General features: G+C 42.3%; 1 protein-coding gene across 10 annotated transcripts in view; it reads left to right on the forward strand.

Moving 5' to 3' along the window:
- The window catches only part of Klc (kinesin light chain), a 546,457-nt gene that overhangs the window by 167,901 nt on the left and 356,576 nt on the right, over positions 1 to 21,980 (forward strand). For 3 of the 10 annotated variants that reach the window (XM_071695799.1, XM_071695791.1, XM_071695808.1), the window contains one exon: positions 5,817 to 5,908. The exons of the other annotated variants lie outside the window; for them this stretch is intronic. The gene's annotated coding sequence lies outside the window, so the exon portion shown is untranslated. The remainder of the gene's footprint in view (positions 1 to 5,816; positions 5,909 to 21,980) is intronic. 10 annotated transcript variants of the gene reach the window in all.

The raw sequence follows: 21,980 nt of genomic DNA on the forward strand, positions 1-21,980 counted from the left end.
AGACAAGGCATTGAGATGAGGGTTTATAACGCTCGAGTACTGAGAGAGAGAGAGAGAGAGAGAGAGAGAGAGAGAGAGAGAGAGAGAGAGAGAGAGAGAGAGAGAGAGAGAGTACCCTACGATGAGATTTTGCTATGATGGCAGGGCTAACAGGAAGCACTCTCTAAGTCTTACAAGATGAATAAGATTTGTTTTCTGCTTCCTTCGTAATTGCATAGGTTTATGGAAAAAAGTGTTATCAGAACGGCGTACCCTTGAGTAGCCGACGGCCACACTGTAATCATGTAACGCACCAGCTTACCGAGTGTTGCGTGGTCTAGTCACAAACAGCCAGCTCTCGGTAGCAAAAAAGAAAAAAAAAAGTAATACCTATAAAATAGGGAAATTTCGTAAACCAACATTGCGACGTAGGGCAAGCCAGTCATGTTTTAAGATAGCTTGGGAGAGTTTATCTGTCGGACCGCTTTTGACTCAACTGGTCAAGCAAGGATGCAGACCTTAAGCCACCCTAGATGTGAGGGCAGTACTCCATACAAGGACGAATCAATCCTTTGTGTAAACGGAGCAACTGTTCGGAGGCAGACTTAGCTATTTCCGTAATGTGAGGTTCTGAAGTTAGATTGGATGTTAGTTATAATACGTATGTTCATTAAGTCAAGAGGTGGAATTACAGAACCGTCCAAGGAGAGAGGAAAGTTATGAGGAACTGTCGATAGAGAGATGGGCAGAAACTGGTTCTTGAGGCACTAAATTTCAGCATATTTGTCTACCCCACTGAGATTTCCTGTCCAGTTCTAGGTTTATTGAGGAAGTGTTTTAGAGACGAAATACGTTGTTGAGTTGTGAGCGTAAAGTGTATATGGATGTTTGTGAAAGAAAGAAGATCGATGATAAAAAAAAAAAGAAAAATGAGTAGGAGACAGGACAGAACCTTGAGGGACACCGCTGTTGATGGAGGAAGGAGTTTGAGACTGATCCATCAACAGCCACGGAGATGTGCATGACATTTATTGTACTGTTTGACATTGAATATGTTTATATTTGAAAGTATGCAAGTATACGGTATATTCGGGTATGTATAGAGGCACTGTTGGATTTGGGGTAAGACTCCTATGTGTTAATCTTTTATAGTAATAATTTTAGATGATTGTTAGGTAACGATCCGGTCATTTTAGGTTGCCGTATTTAACTGTGTGGTTGGATGTACTGTATCGAAGGTTTATTTTTGTCAGTCTTGATTAGATTGCGTTAGGGTTTTTGCTAGGTCAAGTTAGTTTAATCTAATGTTGGTTAACACAGAGCTCATTTTTAACGTTACGGGTTTAGGTACGTAGGTTAGGAGGGAAAGGCTGTGTGTTAGATTTACTTTATGGTAAGATTATCCTGTGATTACATATAAATCTTGATGTGGTAGTTGGTTGCAGAAGTTATTAGATGGGAGGGAGGCTGGATAGTCGTGAAGGTGGCAGTCATTAAGTAAACTCACGTCCAGTAATTTGCCATACAACCACCACCAAACCAGCTTCCTCAGTAGCGTAGCCAGGTTGTTAATTACTGCTGCTGCTGCTGTAGTTGGAGAGGTTACGTCAGAAGAGCTCGCCATGTTTTGAAAGGACGTAAGACAGGTTATCAGTACCACCAGAGAAACAGCTGTTCCTTTCTGGGGAAAATAAGATAGGTTATCAGTAACACCAGAGAAGCAGCTATTCCTGTCTGGGGAAGATTGAGGGATAACTGTATCACTTGTTAGAATAGCGGCTAAATATTCGTCAATATTCCTTTAATTACAAGGTCACCGCCCGCCGGATGCGGGCGTGGCTTCGTAACCGAAAGTCATAAGGAAATATATTTACACTCTGAGGAAAGCTTGATTAAGCTCTTGATTGTCCTAAGATATGAGAATCCAGCACTGGAATACCAGACCCATCAGAACGTTTATTGTAAATCATGTCAGCGTTTGGAAGAATACAAAATATGTGTACTTGAAATACTCACGTGTTGTAACTGCTACTGTATGCATAAATAACCAGTTGGTGGCTTTAGACGCAGCGGCAGGGTATCCTAGTATGTATCATCTCGGAAACAAACAAAATGGGAATTACAGTGTACGAATGAAATGTACTACAGGGCAGAGCGTTCGCAGCATTGCCTTAATTGATACTATAGAAGTAGTCAGAGCATATGTTGATATCCCTGAAGATAGGGAGGGAAGTGATATGAATAGGGGCAGTGTTCGTGGGATAGAAATTCTCACTTCATTTATTATCTTCCAGCAGGAGCAAAACATGAAGCATTGCTAGGATTTTTAATTTTAGGCTCAGTCGTCAGTTTCTCACGCTACTTCGCTAGGGCGAGAAACGGCGAATAGATATGAAAGATGTTTATTAAAACGCGGTTCACAAGACTTAAGGTTCATCCCATCGTGTTTGTCGTACCGCAAACCATGGACTTCTCTCGGTATTTTACTGTTGTATTTGTCACTGCAAAATGTTTTTTAAAACATTTTCTTTTTTTTTGTATTTGTTAATGTGCAAAGTATTTTTCTTTGTATGGTTTATGTATTTGTCTTTTATACGAAGTAAAGTGTTATGTAAGTGCTTCATCTGCAGTTCATTAGAGTTATCAATTATACTTTTATCTTTTTTAGGTAACCAGAACTGGAATACTGAAGTGATATATTTTTTTCTTATACTGTGCTTAATTACTGTATTGAATCAACATAATCCTGAATTTGAGCAATAACGGGATAAGACGGCACATTTGCTAGAAAAAGAGAATCTGATTGTGTTTATATATCTGGAGGAAGCATCACCAATAAGGAATAAGTAGTGCTTTTAAAAGTGAGAATAACAGTTAAGCGTTTTATCCTTTGTTATAACATGTCCAGTTAAAGATATACGCTTAGGCAGTGTCCGTTTTCTTTTATACTGGCAGCAGCATCATAGAAAACCGGTTTTCTCGGAAGTCTGGCGTAACTGATATAACTTTGAAAGGACAGACTTACTTGCATAGATTCATCCGTCAATACCTTTTTGTTCGTTGATCAAAATGTGTTTGATGATTCCAAAAATTCTATTATCCGTACAGAGTGAGGCATTTAGCGCATGCTCCACCATGGAAGCAGATAAACAAAAGGAGCTCAGAGAGAAAACTGGCATCGTTTTGCTGTTCATGGTTTTCACGACTGATGGTTTTAAATTTAACAAGAGGGCAACCACAGAACATACAGAGTATTGATACCACCTGTCATAACCAATCAGGGTGACGAGGTCAAGACATAACCCATTGTGGTGAATATATTGGCTGGCAAACCATGGCCGAGGCTCCTGGAAATGACGCAGCTTATACGAAAACCAAATCTGAGCAGAATGTAAATATTAATGTGGGAGAACAGACGTTCATGATAACGTATAGCCCACGGAAGTCACATGGATCATTGTTAACTTTTCCTCGCTCATTGTTTTCTGTTTAAATGTTTCTAGAGTTCATACAATTCCAGACCACAACATGTCCACTAGATGAGCTGGTGTCATCCTCGCCCATGTGGGATTCATTCTCCGGTAAAGCCATTCATAAATCAGTGGTATTTTAAAGTGCAGTCGTGAAAGAGGGAAACACGGATAAATATAATTACTTTGAAATTTCTTAGTTATCAAGTCTAGGTTTGACCCAGATATTCCAGTGCCAGCGACGATCTCTGGGATTGTTTGTTATATGCTTTCTCGCTTTGGAATTCCATTTCGAAAAGTGATTAAATTGAACGTTGAATTGGCACAGATGGACCGAAACGTAACAAGTGTTTAATGAATTTCTTGTACCGTATTCAGTACATTGAATGAAACCGTTAAACACGACATTGCATTCCTTGGCCTTTGACCTAACCCTTCTGTGTCTGGTTCAAGGCTAGACCAACATAGCCTGAGGTTATGCTCAAGGGCATGCGATGTTTTCCACTGAGCTTAACTAACAAATTGTTCCTTGATAACCATGCTCGTGTGTAAGGAACTTTGATGCTAAGTTTTCTTTATCATGAATATTATGCTTGGGTACCTCTACCTTTTAAACCCAGCACAGAGAAAAAAAAATTAAGCACACAAACACCCCCTCCTCTATGAATAGGTAGTTACAAATAAAGCGCGCGCACACACACACACACACACACACACACGGTGTTATAAGCAGTAAATACAAGAGGGAAAACTTAATAGAGTCTTTCTTAAAGGCTGGGTCTTGTGTTGCTGATGCTGCCTCACTTAGGCAGGAAGCAGTGGATGTCATATCCTTGTATCCGGGGAACAAAAGATCAATAAATGCGAAGTATGTTCCCGCAGAGTTGGTGAGGGAAGCCTCCCAGGTGAGTTGGGTGTAGCTTAGCCCTTGTCACACGGATTTTAGCTGCCCCGGATTTTAGCTTCCCTGCCCGAAGTTGTGTTGGGAATATGAAATCCGTGCACCGCATTTCCCGAGGGACTTTGGAATCCGCCCATGTCATCCCCTGGGGAAATCTGGTACACCCAGTCAAGTGGAATATGTGTAAGGCTTTTGACAGTTGACCGTAGATTAGGATGTGTTTAATCTAGACGAGATTAGTTTTGATTAGGCTGGACTGGATTAGATTAGATTGAATTATGTTACGGTGGGTTAGATTAGACCACGATGATTAGTTTCGGTTGTGTGAGTAGCGCTAGTTTAGGTAACGTGACGTTAAGCTATAGATAAGGTCGAGTTAGGAAAATGAGGTTACGTGAGGTCATTCCAAAATCCCGTCGTTATTAAGATGTAATAGAATTCCCTGGGGTATGCCATCTTGCATGAGGTATATGACTCATGGGCGTCATATTGGTGTTGAGACCGACCGGGAAACCCCCCCCCCCCCCCCCCCCCCCCCCCCCCCCCCCCCCCCCCGTAGCACTAAGGCCTGGGCAGCGTCAACAGTGATCGCCCCAGCGGACACGAGAAGATAATCCCCGACAGCCTCGTCCGGCCGTTGACTTAACCCCTGGAGCAGAACGGAACGACCTTTGGGTATGATGGCCTGGCCTTTCATGTGACCTTGAAGGATCTGGTAAAATGAACCCAGTCCATCATATTTACGGGTCGGACCGTCATGTTTTGGGATCGAATGACCTTCTTCTTCTTCTTCTTCTTCTTCTTCTTCTTCTTCTTCTTCTTCTTCTTCCAGTTCTTGTTCTACGAAGGCATCATCCCATAGTGTTAGGTTCACAGACTGATGTGTGACAACTGGTTGTTGTATCCTTGTCAGAGATCAGTGGAACGTATTAGCTAGAGCTTTATTGAAGATATATACCTTATCTTAGTATTCCACATTGTTCATCTAGATGAATTATTTTTCTAGGCATTTTCTTATAATTATCGATTTTCTTGATTGTAGGAAATATGATGATTCATTGGTAATTTGGGCTTTTAGACTTGTCGCCTGCCGGAGTCAATAAGGCCGTCATTGTCAAGTTATAACCAGCAGTCGCAAAAACTGGAACATTTGCAGTTTTGGGTGTTCAGGATAGTTCCAAGACCATATGAACTCAGCTTAAGTGACCATTTGATTTTTTTTTTTTTTAAATATTTTCTCTCTTTTATCAGTGTTTTGTAAACGCCATTTGTCCAGTTTGGCTTCAAAAGGCGAAATCGAAAATGATTGATCGACATATATTTAAGGAAATAGGACTGAAAAGATTTGCATCTTGTATGTGTGATCTGAGACATATATACGGGAAGATGTTACATCTTGTGATGATGAAGGTGTGTGCGCGGGCATGTCATGCGTTGTACTAATGATAACTTTGTCTCCTCGGCAGGTGAGTCTTCCTTGAGCCGTGAGAACATCACCACCTCCACCCAGCCAACGTTTGCAGCTGTACCGCTGTTCACGCCACACACCCTCTCCCATGTGAGTATGGAACTGACATGGTCCTAACACCAACCATGGAATATATATATATATATATATATATATATATATATATATATATATATATATATATATATATATATAGTTCGTATTTCGTTGCCGTATTTTTTTTTCTGGGAAAACGTACTTCAGTAGATGAACTGGTAATGCTAAAGTCCACCATCAAAGCTAAGTATTGGCAGCAAGCCTCTTCACCAGGTATCTTATGGTTGGCTTCGTTTCCAGTCCTGTGTACTCGGAATGATGTATAGAAACTAAATCAACAATATAGGAATAGACTGACAGCTGATAGAGTTGTGGTAAGGAGGAACTCTGATTCTAGTGCTGATGTTAGAATTGTGCTTGTCATACATATGGTCTAGATTATCTTACACTGCACCAGCATTAATCCTGCATATCAAAGGAGCCATTTTGGTAGACTTGAGGAAATGCAACATGAAGCCTTTGCCACGAACATTTGCATCATACTTCATTGGAATCGCAGTTTGGCGTGGCATCACTCAGAGAGAGAGAGAGAGAGAGAGAGAGAGAGAGAGAGAGAGAGAGAGAGAGAGAGAGAGGTGATGAAATCGCGTGACCTTCATGTTGGGGAAACAGGATGAAGGTATCGTGTTCTAACATTACCAATAAAGCCAGCTATATTGCCGAGCGGATGGTGGCTAGTCTTTTACCGTCTCTGACTCGGTATGAATCGCGCTGGTGCGTGATACTTGAAACTGACAAATATAAAACATGCATAAGAAAATAATCCCTGACTGGGACGGCAGACATGAAGATAATGTAGGATAAATTTTCAGGAAAGCGGAGTCATCAGGGAAACGGGTTGACAAAGTAGCTTATACCTTCAGCCGCCGTATCTTTAGAGTCAATAACCAGCGGATGTTAGCAGCTGGATGAATCGGATCCTGGACGAAGGAACTGGAAAAGTTCCTGTCCAGTGTACCACTCCAGCCCACCCATACTTGTGTAGGTATGAGGGTTGCAGTATCCAACAGCCTTGTGAACCAATAACTTCTATGATCATGGGTCACATATGAGCTGTAGGGATAGGTCCCAACGGTTGAAGTAATGTGAAGTCGCTTGTTCCCACTTTCTTTTAGTGTCCTACCATTAGCGTCTGTCTCCACCACATCTGTGTACCACTGTACATCAAAAGCTGTGGAACATTATGTAAAGCATTGAAATCAAGGATATCTTAGGTATGTAGCATTGCTGATCATAAAGAGAATTATTTTGCGTGGATCTTTTTCCTGAACATAAAAATGTGTCTTATTTTCTTTTTAACTTCCACCTGGAGCTTCCAACGACCCGCACCATATACCATGTTGATGGTACCACTGTGGTACTCGTACTATAGGTAAACCAGAGGTTACGTAATTGTTCACTTCTGTTATTGAGTACAGTTCTGTATAACGTGCTGTGGTAAACCTGGAAGGGGAATAGGTTCTCCTAAAAAGTCTTGTATATCCTACGTAGATATAAAATCACTTGCAAATGACAAACTGATTTTTTTTTCTCCCCACGTTGCTGCATTGTCTAAAATGTTGCGGGAACCACAAAGATTATACCAAAACTGTTAGACATAATTGATGGATGGTCGTGTTACACGTAATTGATGGATAGTTGTGTTACAGACATAATTGATGATGGTCGTATTACACATAATTGATGGATGGTCGTGTTAGACATAATTGATGGTGGTCGTTGCAAACATAATTGATGGATGGTCGTGTTACAGACATAATTGATGGATGGCCGTGTTAGACATAATTGATGGATGGTCATGTTAGACATAATTGATGGTTGGTCGTGTTACACATAATTGATGGATGGCCGTGTTAGACATAATTGATGGGTGGTCGTGTTAGACATAATTGATGGTTGGTCGTGTTAGACATAATTGATGGGTGGTCGTGTTTTAGACGTAATTGATGGGTGGTATGGATGGTTGTGTTACAAACATAATTGATGGATGGTCATGTATCACGTTTCCTCATTTCATGTTGATTTGATATCCAGTATGGCCACTAGGCCATACAAGCCAGGGAAGCGATACAGGCCAACTATTATAATATTGCTTTTCGGTTGTGGTTATGTTTGAATATCAAGATGGCGTCATCAGTTCTTATAACTGAATTTGCACCGTTTATAATCAGAGGCAGGAGAGAGCCACATCTCAAGTATGACTAGGTGGTGTTTTGTCAGTCCGGCCTACAGGCAAACGTTGGATGTGAAGGTACTTTAGCAAGACATTCGTCCTGGTTAGATATGTGTGTGTGTGTGTGTGTGTGTCATTCGTATTAAAAACTTTAGTGTGGCGTCACAGTCAGTATTGTGTCAGAAGCGAGATGTCTCTTCATGTATCTTCAGCTTTAAAGCTAACATTTACTTGTCCTCCTTTGTTCCAAAGAAAGAGTTTTGCCCCAGCTCTACCTGACTTCATGTTGACCCAGCCATGCACGGCTTTCATGACATGACTGGTTCTAAGGCTGGCGCGGGTTAAAAGGTTTTAGTGAGGAGCATGTCTGACGGGCACGCTCCGAGTGGTGATGGGCAGCATTGTGTGTTAGAGAAGAAGAATAGGGACCAGCTACGAAGGGTGTTCCAGAGAGTGGTAACGGTAGCAAAGATATTTATAGATCATCACGCTCAAGTTTCATGATTGGTAATTATCATACTTGTTACTGTACTGGTTAACGGAAGGGATAATCATACTTGTTACTGTACTGGTTAACGGAAGGGTTAATCATACTTGTTACTGTATTGGTCAACAGAAGGCCTCCGATCCAAGTATATACCAGCCATGAAAGTAGGGTTTCATTGCCTGGTATGGTGATGATGCTAACTAGCGTCCTGCTGATAACGCTTTCGGTAGGTGACAGGCTTTTGTTTGCAGCTGTGGTACGTCATCATCAGTGGAATGTTATGTTCGTTTTGAGTTACAATCCGACTACACGGCCGCGACTCTTAATTACCCCATGAGTGTTTCTTAATGTTTGTGTACAAGTCCTGTCAGTTGTAATATGGCGTAGTGAGGAACTTTGATACTACACTGGATAGGGTAATACGTAACTTTCCTACATACCAGGTATTGCTGGAACAAGTATTTGTAAAACGCGCACTCATTTGCAGAGGAGAACATGCCTCAGACACAGCACGGATTTAGCGAGAGGTCATGCGTAAACAAGCCTCATAGGCTAATATGAGAGAGTGAACTCGCTGTAGACACAAGATAAGCATTCTTGGATAAGATGGACTTGAATATGTTTGCTGATGATGTCACGGTCGTGTGGGAAGTATTGAATTGCATCATCTTTCAATGCGTCAGAAATAAACTCCGAAGTTGACCAGATATAACAATTATGGTTGATGACATTCAACTCGAGCAATCTCTCTCTCTGTCTGTCTCTCTCTCTCTCTCTCTCTCTCTCTCTCTCTCTCTCTCTCTCTCTCTCTCTCTCTATATATATATATATATATATATATATATATATATATATATATATATATATACAGAGGAGGAAAAAGCCCAGATGAAATTTGCACTATTTTGAGGGTCTTGAGAGAGATCCGAGACAAATTTATTGACTTTTTGCAATGAGATGGTCCACATAACCTGGGAGAACCTGGTTGGGAAGATCACATGTCTACCGGTTGCTGGATCACAGCTGTGGATTTTTTTAAGAAGTGCTGAAGTACAAACTAAATGCCTATATGATGTATACAGTTATAGCAAAAGCCTTTGGTGAATGTGACCATAGTTTCATAGGACACTGGGAATAACCAGTAGTGTTGGAGGATGGGTATACAGCTTTTTGAATGACAGATCTCAAGTTGTAAATCATGCTATTTCCAATGCCATCGTGGTAAAAGGTCTGTGCTTGCGCAGGTGTTCCTTTTTCTTATATCTGATATTGACGTACAGAATCTTAGTTTCAATTTAGCCTTTGTTTATGATACAAGAATAAGTATGAAAATTTCAACAGACGACACGAGTCACTACAGACAAAGTGTTCCGTTGGACTATCGAATTTTTCCGCTGTAATATAGAAGTCTTTCGCTGAGATACCGAACTCCTCTGCTGGAAGATCGAAGTTTTCCTTTGGGCTATCGAAGTCTTGCGCTGGGATGTCGAAGTCTTCGCTGGAGTATCTGAATTTGCTGAGCTATCGAAAACATACTTTTCTTTCGCGAAATGCTATTCGCGATGTGCTATTGACGGCAGTAACACTCACATGAATATTACGTCGCATTTTACGGCGGGCAAAATGGTGGTCAGAAAGTGTGCAGAGACTCTCACGGCCCTTATTCTCGCAAAAGATCTGAAATATTGGGAAAGACTGAGGTCATTAAGGCATGTGAGCGTAATTCTTACTTTGTAAGTACTAGACGGCATGGTTACCAGCCTAAAGAATTATCCCCTTGTAGCACGAGTGGCATAGGAGACTGTAAATTATTACCGCAAAATTTGGAAGGTGCACTTAGAACAAGAGGAAACGCCTTGAGCATCGGGGGCTTAAGATTGTCCTCCATATTGTCTGCATCAGTTACGCTACGGGGTCTGTAGCTGAGAAATTTAAGGAGGCTTAGGATAAGTATTTACATAGTATACCAGACCAACCAGGCTGTGGCGGGTATGTGGGGCTGCGGGCCGCGGCTTCCAGCAGCTTGGTCGACCATCGACCCAACTCAGCCTCGAGCGGTGAGGTTTGAAGACCTCAAAAGTCAACGCAAGGTAAACCCATGGTAAATGCATAATAAATAGAGTGGAACAGAGTGAAAGAAAGCCTCGATACGAATATCATCTTGCAGAATAGAGGCTGCATGAATCAGTGTATGGGAGGGACTTTGGAGTCAATATTGTACACATAACCTGTAGCCACCTTAAGAGAATTTTACAGGAGAGTGAAAGTCAGGTGGCAGCTGTTGGAATCACTTTACAGTAAATCGATAAGGAAATGCTCAGCTGACTGTTCCCGTGATATGATCGGACAGAATTGAAAATACTCCTCAAGTTTGGTCAACGAACGTAAAGAAGCTCAAAGTACTGACGGAGAAGGTCTAGAGAAGGGCGACAAAGATGATACCAGAATGAAGAGAGTTGAGTTACAACGAGGGGTTAGTGACCATAAACTTACCCGTCATGGAAGAGAGACGAGTAAGGGGTAACTTTAACACACCCTATGTATCAAAACCAGTTTGATGATGTCAGCAGTGAACATTTCTGCAGAAAGATGCAAAGGTAGGATCACTAGAGGCCATAACATGAAAATAGCATCAAAGTTGCAGATATATGGAATACGCAATGATGCAATTGTGTGACTGAAGGTGGAGAGATAGGGCACCACGTGTGCAGCACTCCCTGCACCTTTTTTTTTTGTACAAATGGTAACTGATTACACACACACACACACACACACACACACACACACACACACGCGCGCACCCACACGGGCCTCCGTGTTGTAGTGGTTATCGTAACTGGCTATGAGGGTGGCTGTTGTGTGTGTGTGTGTACGCATACGAGTAAAGACAAAGTACATATAATCGGGGTAACAATAGTGTGAAATTCCCTCCCTGTAAGATACAAAAAGTGATCACGCACTGAGCAGTGGAGAGGGGATGCTAGAGTGAGTGAGTGAGTGGGCGGGGAAGTAGTCAGGTGGGGTGGGCCAGGGAATGGGATGGGATGGAGTTTTATACTGGGCCGGGTTGAGTTATGGTTCCCTTGGGTGTGGGAGCTGTGACCTGCAACATTGAGGCACATAAGGTCTTCACCACTACCCGGGGCCAGGCCAGGTCTTCTCCGCCCACAGCTCGGGCCGAGTCCCAGCTGCAAATTTTAGTCTGGCCGACGGCCGACCAAGCTGTAAGAGGCTGCGGCTGGCAGGTTTACGTAGCCATTGCAGCCTGACTGGTGTGGAACATTGTCTAAATACTTAATCCAGAGTCGCCTTTAATGTCAGGTAGGTTTGGGCTCCAGAGGTTCGGGATGCTTCTTGTTGTTTTCATCGCACCTTTTGATTTTTGTGGCAATATCCTTAGTCTTGAATGTATGTCGGGCCAGTAGGGTTTTATTTTTTTTAACGTTGTAGGGGAACCATTTCTTCTTGGATTTTCCGAGTGTAATCAGTGCCATACCTCTCTCGTCTGTGCTTAATAATTTCAGTCATTTATATATATCCTTTGCCGCGTCAGTGCTGGCCTTGTAAGATCTTTGATGTTCGTACATAGCATTGTTTTGTTCTTGCTAGTGTTAGTTCCTTGAAGTGGATCATCATTGGATTTTCTTGTATCTTGAAGGTCAGCAAGATTCTACTGCAGCCCTTTTCTTTCCCTGAAGGCAAAGTCGTATCCTAGGTATAGCCTGGTATATTGAGGTATGTATGGTTTATAACTCTATCGGCGCCAGCTTCTAGTTCCAGGCTAGGCCAGGGAAGGGTGTAACCTGGAATATTGTGGCACATATGGTGCACTCCACTACCACCCAGGGCCAATGTCTGGTTCCAGGCCAGGCCTGGCGAAGGGGAGGGTTAGCGTGGAAAATTAAGGCACATATATATGTTTTACAATACAGCATCACCCGGGGCCAGTGTCTGCTTCTGGGCCAAGTCAGGCCAGGCCAGGTCAGGGGAAGGTCTAGCCTGGAACATTGAGGCACGTACGATGTACAACAATTTCTTGGGCCAGTGTTTGGTTCCAGGCCAGGTCAGGGAAGGGTATGGCCCAGAACATTGAGGCACATGTGGTGTACAACACTACCTGGGGCCAGTGTTTAGTTCCATGCCCGGCTGAGGTAGGATGTAGCCTGGAATATCGAGGCACATCTGGTCAGCAACGCTACCGGGGTCAGTGTCTGGATCTAGGCCATCCACATAGCTATATCTTCTCGCGCTAGTCTGTTCCCTGTCTTGAATACACGCCTTCACTGTAAAGTACCAACTGTGTTGTAAATGAGGGTGCCACAGAAATTGTTGTGTTCATTTGTCATGGAAACGTTTTTTGTTTGGTGGTGGTGTGAATGCAGACGGTTTGTTGTGACGATCCAACTGTTAGAAGTGATTGAATAGATGTGGAAGTTCATGTTTCACTGTAACACATTGGGCATGGATATAAAAATTTTGGCATTGAACTATGAATGATTTGAAAAGCCTGTGCACCCTAACCCACTCCTAGGGAATTGAGAGCCAGGTAAATGATTATAGATATATAGATAGGATTGACTTTGAAGATCAGATAGCCTTTTCCTGCGAGCGACAAATTGAAATCGGGTTTGAAAAACTGCTTTCGGCGTGTGTTTCCCTTTTGCCATTTGTCAATATACGATTTTAGCAGTATGGGTTTGCTGTGTATAAAAATATTGCTCGTCATAAGCTTAATCTTTCTCATATTGGTCTTTACCTGGACTAATTATACAGTTTAATGTTTATGGTCGGTTTATGCTGTGGATACGTGGTCAGTATATGCTGTGGACACGTGGCATTACGTGATCAGTTTATGCTGTGGACACGTGGTATTACTTGGTCAGTTTATGCTGTGGATACTTGGTATTACGTGGTCTGTATATGCTGTGGGTAGGTGGGATAACGTGGTCTGTATATGCTGTGGATTGGTGGTATTACGTGGTCTGTGGATAGGTGGTATTACGTGGTCTGCTTATACTGTGGATAGGTGGTATTACGTGGTCTGTTTATGTTGTAGGAAGATGGTATTACGTGGTCTGTATATACTGTGGATAGGATGTATTACGTGATCTTTTTATGCTGTGAATAGATGGTATTACGTGGTCCGTTTTTGTTGTGGATAGGTGGTATTACGTGGCCTGTTTTTGCTGTGGGTAGGTGGTAGTACGTGGCCTGTTTTTGCTGTGGGTAGGTGGTATTACGTGGTGTGTTTCTCCTGTTGATTCTTGGTATTACGTGGTAAGTTTATGCTGGGAGACTGGCTCGCCTGAGGAGATACATTGCAAACTCCGTGGAAGTGGGAGTCGTCCATAATAATTTTAGTCCTGTCGTAACGTTCCAGTAAGCCAAGTTATGACCAGACGTGGGCCCCAACCCCCCTCTGTTGGAGAGAGAGAGAGAGAGAGAGAGAGAGAGAGAGAGAGAGAGAGAGAGAGAGAGAGAGAGAGTTCCTAGTGTTTGAAGGAAGAAAGGTGATTTCTTGTGCTGGATATAGAATCTGAGACTTCAGTCGTCGAGAATATACAACACTTGATAATATCTTGGGCGAAAATGCTTAACCCAAAAGCGTAGGGGAGCGGCCCTTCCAGCATGATGGTGTTCACCATGTTGTTAGTGCCAGGGTACGAGCCTCGATCACGAGGGTACAGTTATTGAGCGGTATGGTACATCGCATAAGGAGCAGCATTGTCTTGGATCACGATGATTCACCTTCTGTATAGGATGGTCTGGCTTCCTCTGCTCGCTGCACCTGACTCATATGAGCCAAAATCTCCTGATATGTTACTAGTAGATCCGCCCTCTCTCACCCTTCCATCCGGCTGTGACGAGCGTTATGTGTGCGTTACATATCTGTGGCAGACATCGAGGGTAGTGTCAGCAAGGCAGTAGGAAGCAGGAGTATTGACACGCCCGAGACCAGGCTTTTGATTGGAGAACTTGATGATTTTCCTCCTGGTTTAGTGTGGTCAAGTTTCATACATGTGTGGTCTGTGAATTGCCTTCTGTACCGAGAGAAAATGTTGAACACTTTTGATGGATGGTTATAACTTGACGTTGACGGCCATTTTAATAACCCTAACAGTTGATAGGACTAAAGCTTAAATAACCAACCTAACTAGTTTGGTGAGTCGGGTGAGTGAAGGAGTGGGAGTGGTGGCGTGTTATGAGGGATAAAGGAATATCGGCAGCAGACCAGCCGTGACCAGGCTCCCGTTGCTGTCGCTGGCCCAGTCGCTGCTCTAGTTATGGATATTCTTGGTGCCAGTATCATGATTCATGTTACTGTCAGTGTTTCTGTACACGCACTCACTCTAACTCACCACGCGCTAGTCCTGCAGTTTTGGCAATATTTCTCTCTCTCTCTCTCTCTCTCTCTCTCTCTCTCTCTCTCTCTCTCTCTCTCTCTCTCTCTCTCTCTCTCTCTCTCTCTCTATATATATATATATATATATATATATATATATATATATATTTCAAGTGAGCTTTAGTGCTGACAGTATATAAAAGTTTAAAAAATGTTGTATGATAAAGTTGCAGGTGGGGCCCCCCAGGTTTTTAGATTCCCCTCACCGTACATTACACCTTGGTAATTACACACAGTACTTGCTCAGGGGCACGTAAAGCAATAGAGAGAGAGAGAGAGAGAGAGAGAGAGAGAGAGAGAGAGAGAGAGAGAGAGAGAGAGTACAGCTTGTCTCACCACATGGCAGGTTCTGTTGAATAGACACCAGAGATGATAAGAGAAAACTCGACCACAGTAACTTTTCCTTCCAGGAAGACATCATGAATACTAATTTTAGAGACTCCGTAGAGAGAGGAAAGAAACTCAGACTGGGAAAGAAGTGAGCCTAACAGCTGTACACGGAGAGGTACACGAACTGGGAACTGAAAATGTGAAAACTTTTAATTCCATAAGAATTGTATATCTACTTGTCATCACTTAATGAGTCGCTTGTGCATATACAACTTAAGCCCCTCAGAAGTTGTTTATTAAGGCAAACGTAGAATATCCAGCCTTTACGGTAATACATCACAGATTGTAAAGGACGCGAGAGATTAAGAACTACAATGTGTACCACAGGAGTAGTTCCAGTATGAAGGACATATGGGAGGATTCGTCCACATGTTATAGTACTCGCTTGTAATATCTGTCCACCTTAAATCCAGATTTATCGGAGGTGAGAGTTTCCAAGATATAAACATTGAACTTAGTAATTGTACACATACGTGAACAGAGAAACCAAAGGAATAGATGAAACAGTCTTTTGTTTTGACCATTGTGATCTCCAGGGCATGTAACAGGTAACAATTCTTTGCTTAAAAACTTTGTATCTGTTAACTTCTGTGCTTCTCTCTGTTCTGTAATGTGCAGTTTTCCTTCTGGTCAATCCATCGTGATAGTCGTAGATGGAGCGACACTTTCGTCTTACCTTCAGCAGCATTGTTCCTCACTCTCCTTTCCATCGCCCTCTTATCTTTTCTTCATAAAAGATCATCTTTCTTCGGCCTGTAACAGTACTTATTTGTAGGCTGACGATCCTACTTTACATACATTAACTCTCTTTCCCAGTCGGCCTTATACCTAGTGAAGTCTTCGGGGTCATCACCCCCCCCAGCCCGTGCTGGGCCCAGGCTGTTGGATTGGGTCGTTGACCGACCAAGCTGTTGGAAGCCGCAGCCGTAGCTGGTCAAGAACGCTCTGTGTATTTACTCGTCCAGAGTAGCAGTGCACTCTTAAACTTACCTGTAGTGCATCCCACGCTGTTCCTGATGATAGCAAGCAAGGTGTTGAATAGTCGTGGGCCCCAGATGATGTTTAAAGTGTTCACTGTTTCTGTGCATGTGGCACCTTTGAGTTTCAGGTGTAGTATATCAAAAGTCTCCGATGCCTGTTGTGCCGGTAGGATGTTATTTCGGAATGTAAGTTGGTAACCGTACTTTGTAGGATGTTACAGTTGTGGATGATGATATAGATCTTTCGCTATATACTGGGGTCTCATTCGCTCGAGTCTTAAGTGCACATTGTATGTTTGGGTTGGCTCCTATACCATCTCTCTTAACCAGAGTGGAGTCGGACGCCTTTCTCGTTATCAGATCTCACGCTATCATCTCTCTCTTCAACCTTATCTTTCAGTCCACAGTGACGTTTCTTCTCTTGTTCTAAAAGTTATTAAGTTCAGTGGTCTCGAGCTACTTTGCGTGGCCCAGCTCCTAAGACTCAGAAATGCGTTGCGCGTCTGGCTCTTTCTTCCCATAGACGCTGTGGGGAGACCAGCCACACCTTTATGGTATCGTCCTTTCCTCGTCCAACGAAGTTATAGAATTCTGCTTCTTCTCATGTACGAAGTTCGGTCCACAGACACCGGGGGAACTCAAAATTAATCCCTTCCTTAAGTTGTATCCAAGTTGTGTGTGTACTTTGTTCACTGTTGAATAATCAAGCACAAAACAAGAGTCAAGCTAGCTGTGTACAACAGGAAGAATTCAAGGAGCCTCATCATGAACAACTAGCTTTCCAAAAGGAAAAATAGACATTTAACAAAAATTCGACGTCGTTTATGAACTCAAATGTCAACAAGGAGACTGTGAGCTCCTCACCCGACATGTCCTGTGTGTGGGAAGCACAACCTGTACACTGACCAAAAGACTCAGCCCACACCTACAGGCAGGCTCCATCAAACTATATGTCACCAAAAAGCACAGCAGTGTCCTCACACGAGATACTGTTAGCCCTACAGGGATACTAGGCCGTGAACAAGGCATGACACGCCTACACACCGCCGAAGCACTAATTATCAAGGAACGTCAACCTTAAATTAAGAACGAGAACACGGCCTCATACAGTATACGATGGCTAAATACTCCCTCGCCGCGTAACAGCCAGTGAGCACTCGGCGCTATATGGACGTCCGCCTGCAGGTATTACCAGCCTTACCTGGCTACCTGCAGTCACTTCCACCTGCTCCACACACCTCGCCACACGTCCCGAACATTATTTGTTGGGTTCTGATCGAGACGTCGAAGCAACCTCTGGAGGTAACTTACACAGCTGACTAAGCCATGGGAAGTGATATTAACAACTTGAAAGACTCAAAATGAATATAGAAAAGTTATCTGGTCATTTTAACAATATATATATATATATATATATATATATATATATATATATATATATATATATATATATATATAATATTATTATACGTTGTCGCTGTCTCCTGCGTTAGCGAGGTAGCGCAAGGAAAGAGACGAAAGAATGGCCCAACCCACCCACATACACATGTATACACATACACGCCCACACATGCACATATACATACCTCTACATTGCAACGTATACATACATACACAGAAGCATATACACATGTACATATTCATACTTGCTGCCTTCATCCATTCATATATATATATATATATATATATATATATATATATATATATATATATATATATATATATATATATATATATATATATATGTTGATCCTCTTTGGTACCGGGAGGCAGGGGAAACCGTTATAACTGACTGGAAAAATAACGTTATTTTATTTTTACTGTGAGTGAAAATATATATATATATATATATATATATATATATATATATATATATATATATATATAGAGAGAGAGAGAGAGAGAGAGAGAGAGAGAGAGAGAGAGGAGGGTGGGGGAAGGGGGTGTCACCTAACTGCACCTGATTGTGGTGATGCTGAGTATTGAGAAGTCTCCTCGGACAAGGTTGTATGCACTATGTTAGGAATACAATCTCGTCAAATAACATCAGTCTCCAAAGGAGTCTGTGCTTTCCCTGCTATACGTAGGCACATCCTAAGCTGCGAGAGCCCTTCGAGAATGGGTGTTAGAGAGTATATATATATATATATATATATATATATATATATATATATGTGTGTGTGTGTGTGTGTGTGTGTGTGTGTGTGTGTGTGTGTGTGTGTATGTATATTCCTATGAGTCCACGTGGGAATAAAACACGATAAGTTCCCAAGTGCGCTTTCGTGTAATAATCACATCATCATGGGAAATACAAGAAAGAAATGTAACAATCAGTTGATATACAGGTAATTACTATGTTGTACTTCTTTATTGTATCTCCCCTGATGACGTGAATAATTCCCGAAATATTTCCCCGTGGACTTAGGAATATACTTGATCACCCGCTCAATTGTTATCCTTTCCAATATATATATATATATGTATATATATATATATATATATATATATATATATATATATATATATATATATATATATATATATATATATATATTATCCCTGGGGATAGGGGAGAAAGAATACTTCCCACGCATTCCCTGCGTTTCGTAGAAGGCGACGAAAAGGGAAGGGAGCGGGAGGCTGGAAATCCTCCCCTCTCATTTTTTATTTTTTTCCAAAAGAAGAAACAGAAGGGGGCCAGGTGAGGGTATTCCCTCAAAGGCCCAGTCCTCATCCTCTGTTCTTAACGCTACCTCGCTAATGCGGGAAATGGCGATTAGTATAAAATATATATATATATATATATATATATATATATATATATATATATATATATATATATTATTTCTTCGTAACGGTTGACCCGTTTCAGAATGTCTTTATTTTCTTTGTGGTGTGTTTTGGTTAGGACTTTAAGTTGATGGGTAGTTACTGTCAAGTTAGTTATATTGTGAGGTTGTCATACGTAGCTCCTATGTTGTACATCATTGGACTAACTTGTTCATGGTTTGGTAATGTCTTTTCTAAAGTGTCAGTGCCCTGTTCGATGTTTTGTGTGGGCTAGGCGGAGGGTGAGGCTGTTGCGTGTTTGTTGGACAGTTGGATGTGTAGCAGGTTGACCGTATCCCTTTACTGAAGGACTTATACTCACGCACACGCACGCACGCACGCACGCACACACACACACACACACACACACACACACACACACACACACACACACATTTATTCACATTCACGTAGGAGATTTAACTGCCAGCATCGAGGAGTAATCCTCGTGTTGAGGGTAAGTTAGATCAGCTGTTCTGCACACACTGCAGAGGGTTGCTGCAGGTGTCGGATTGGATGATACAGCCATTACGCGTAATACCGGACTGTTTCCGTGACCTTCAAGGCGGCCACCACCTGAGACCAACGTCATTCTGCGAGGTTAGCTTGAGGCTGGCTTCAGCGGTGAAGAAAACGGCAGCCTTAAAGAAAATGATGGCATAGAAAACGGCGGCGTGCGCAACATATGCCAAATCATTCCCTTACCCTGTCATTACATGTACTTTCCCTCACGTGGATACCTTACGGTGTTTTTGGAGGTCCTCTTCCCACACAGCCCTGTCTGGAAACTTTCCATACTTGTCTATACCTTACAAAAGTTTTGGGTGTGACTTATCGTAATTGTATCTTCCTGTGGTTCTGGGGTCTTCTACCCCTACATGTATACGTATTTCTGAGACCTTCCACCCTCATAACTTGGTGTGGGACTTTATCTTACCTTACGTATACCTTCCGATAGTGCTAACGGTCTTTTTGGGATCCTGAGATCGCTCATACCTTCTGGGAGCTTTCGCCCTACAGTTTAGTCCCAGCTACTCAGAAATTCCCCTCCCCATCATTGTTAAACCTGCACCGTTTTACTAGGTCGGGTTAGGTTAGCTTAGGTTGGGTTAGGGTTGTATTATAACCTAACTCAACCTATCCTACTGGTAGGCTTGAAAAACTTGGGGGGGCGGATGAATTTTTCACGTGATTCAAAAACTCTTCAGGCTTTAAATATGAATTAATTGATTTGTTACTGTAGATATTTCATTTGGAATATTGAATTTATTGATTTTAGTATTTATCGTTTGTATTTCTCAGTGGATTTTTTTAAGATTTTAATTGAAGTCGAGCACTTATGGAATTTTCACAAGAAATGCTTCGGGGGCAGTAAAGTGTTTTATATTTATTGTGAACAAATCCCATAGTAGATCTTACTGTTGCAGATATCGTCTATTTGCTTCACTGAATAATAGATAGACTTGTTCCATCATTCGTTAATTGTTATGGAGAGCGTCGACAAAATCCTTACTTGAAAAATTTTCATGCAGAGGCTTAAAAATGTATTTTGTTTTCAATACATACCTGAATAGTTTCTGACTCAGATATGTTAAAATCTACAATGTAGAATTAATTAGCTCTTGATGGATAGGTTGACAGAGTCTCGTGGGTGTACATTTGGATTTCCTTGTTGTGTCGTCCCGTTGAAGTGATAGAATTAGAACTTCAATTTTATTGATGTCGAGTATTTCCTGTCAACAAGATTCTATTGCCAGATTTATATATTTGTAAGAAGTTTGGCACTTGGTGCTGAATGATTAATAAAGCTAATATTATGCTATGCTGCAGCACCCCACCCATAGGATGGTCTGACCTGCTGCAGCACCCCATCCTGAGGGTGGTTGGCCAGCTAAAGCTCCCCACCCTGAAGATGGTTGGCTTGCTGAAGCACTTCATCCAGTGGATGGTCTGGTCTGCCATAGCACCTCACCCTGAGGATGGTCTTGTCTGCTGCAACACCTCACCCTGAGGATGGTCTTGTCTGCTGCAACACCTCACCCTGAGGATGGTCTTGTCTGCTGCAACACCTCACCCTGAGGATGGTCTTGTCTGCTGCAACACCTCACCCTGAGGATGGTCTTATCTGCTGCAACGCCCCACCTAGTGGATGGTCTAGCCAGGTCTGAAAAAATGCCTTGGAATAATTTTATATGCAAGACAGCCCTGAGCAGTCAACAAGAAATCCCTTGCATATCTTGCCCCCAAAAAAAACTCGCACTTCAACTGCGCAAACATAACCTGTAACAAAATTATAGGAGCCAGAAGTTCTATGTAGGCAGATGGTATGCATCGGATATGATCTGCAAACATTCCTGTTATTTTCGCGCTCAGATCTCTGAGCGCGAAAATAACAGGATCTCTGTAGGGAAGGGAAAGTGTAATGGAGTCATTAGTCTCGCTCCACGTTATGTGAAAATTTGCCTCTTATCATTCCTGCCCGAAACCCAGACACTCACACGCAAGCAGGGAATGCTGAATTGGAGAATGATCAAGTAGGTTTAGTATGCACTGCCACAGCAATAGAGGGACCCAGATATGGAAAGATAGGGAGAATTCACTGCGGAAAATAATGTTGAAAGCGGAGGCCAGGATACCTCAAGCTCAGAGACAAACGCAGGAGGCACCCTACGTTGGAAAGCCAGGATTTTTTTTTTTTTTCCGGGGGGGGGGGGCTACTGAGGAAAGACCTAGAAGTAGAGCGCCGGTAACCACCACAGGCTTGGTCGTGGGTGTTGAGAGAGGTGAGAAGTAGTGAAGAAAAA

Source organism: Panulirus ornatus, chromosome 4, assembly GCF_036320965.1.
Source record: "Panulirus ornatus isolate Po-2019 chromosome 4, ASM3632096v1, whole genome shotgun sequence".
NCBI classification, from domain to species: domain Eukaryota; kingdom Metazoa; phylum Arthropoda; class Malacostraca; order Decapoda; family Palinuridae; genus Panulirus; species Panulirus ornatus.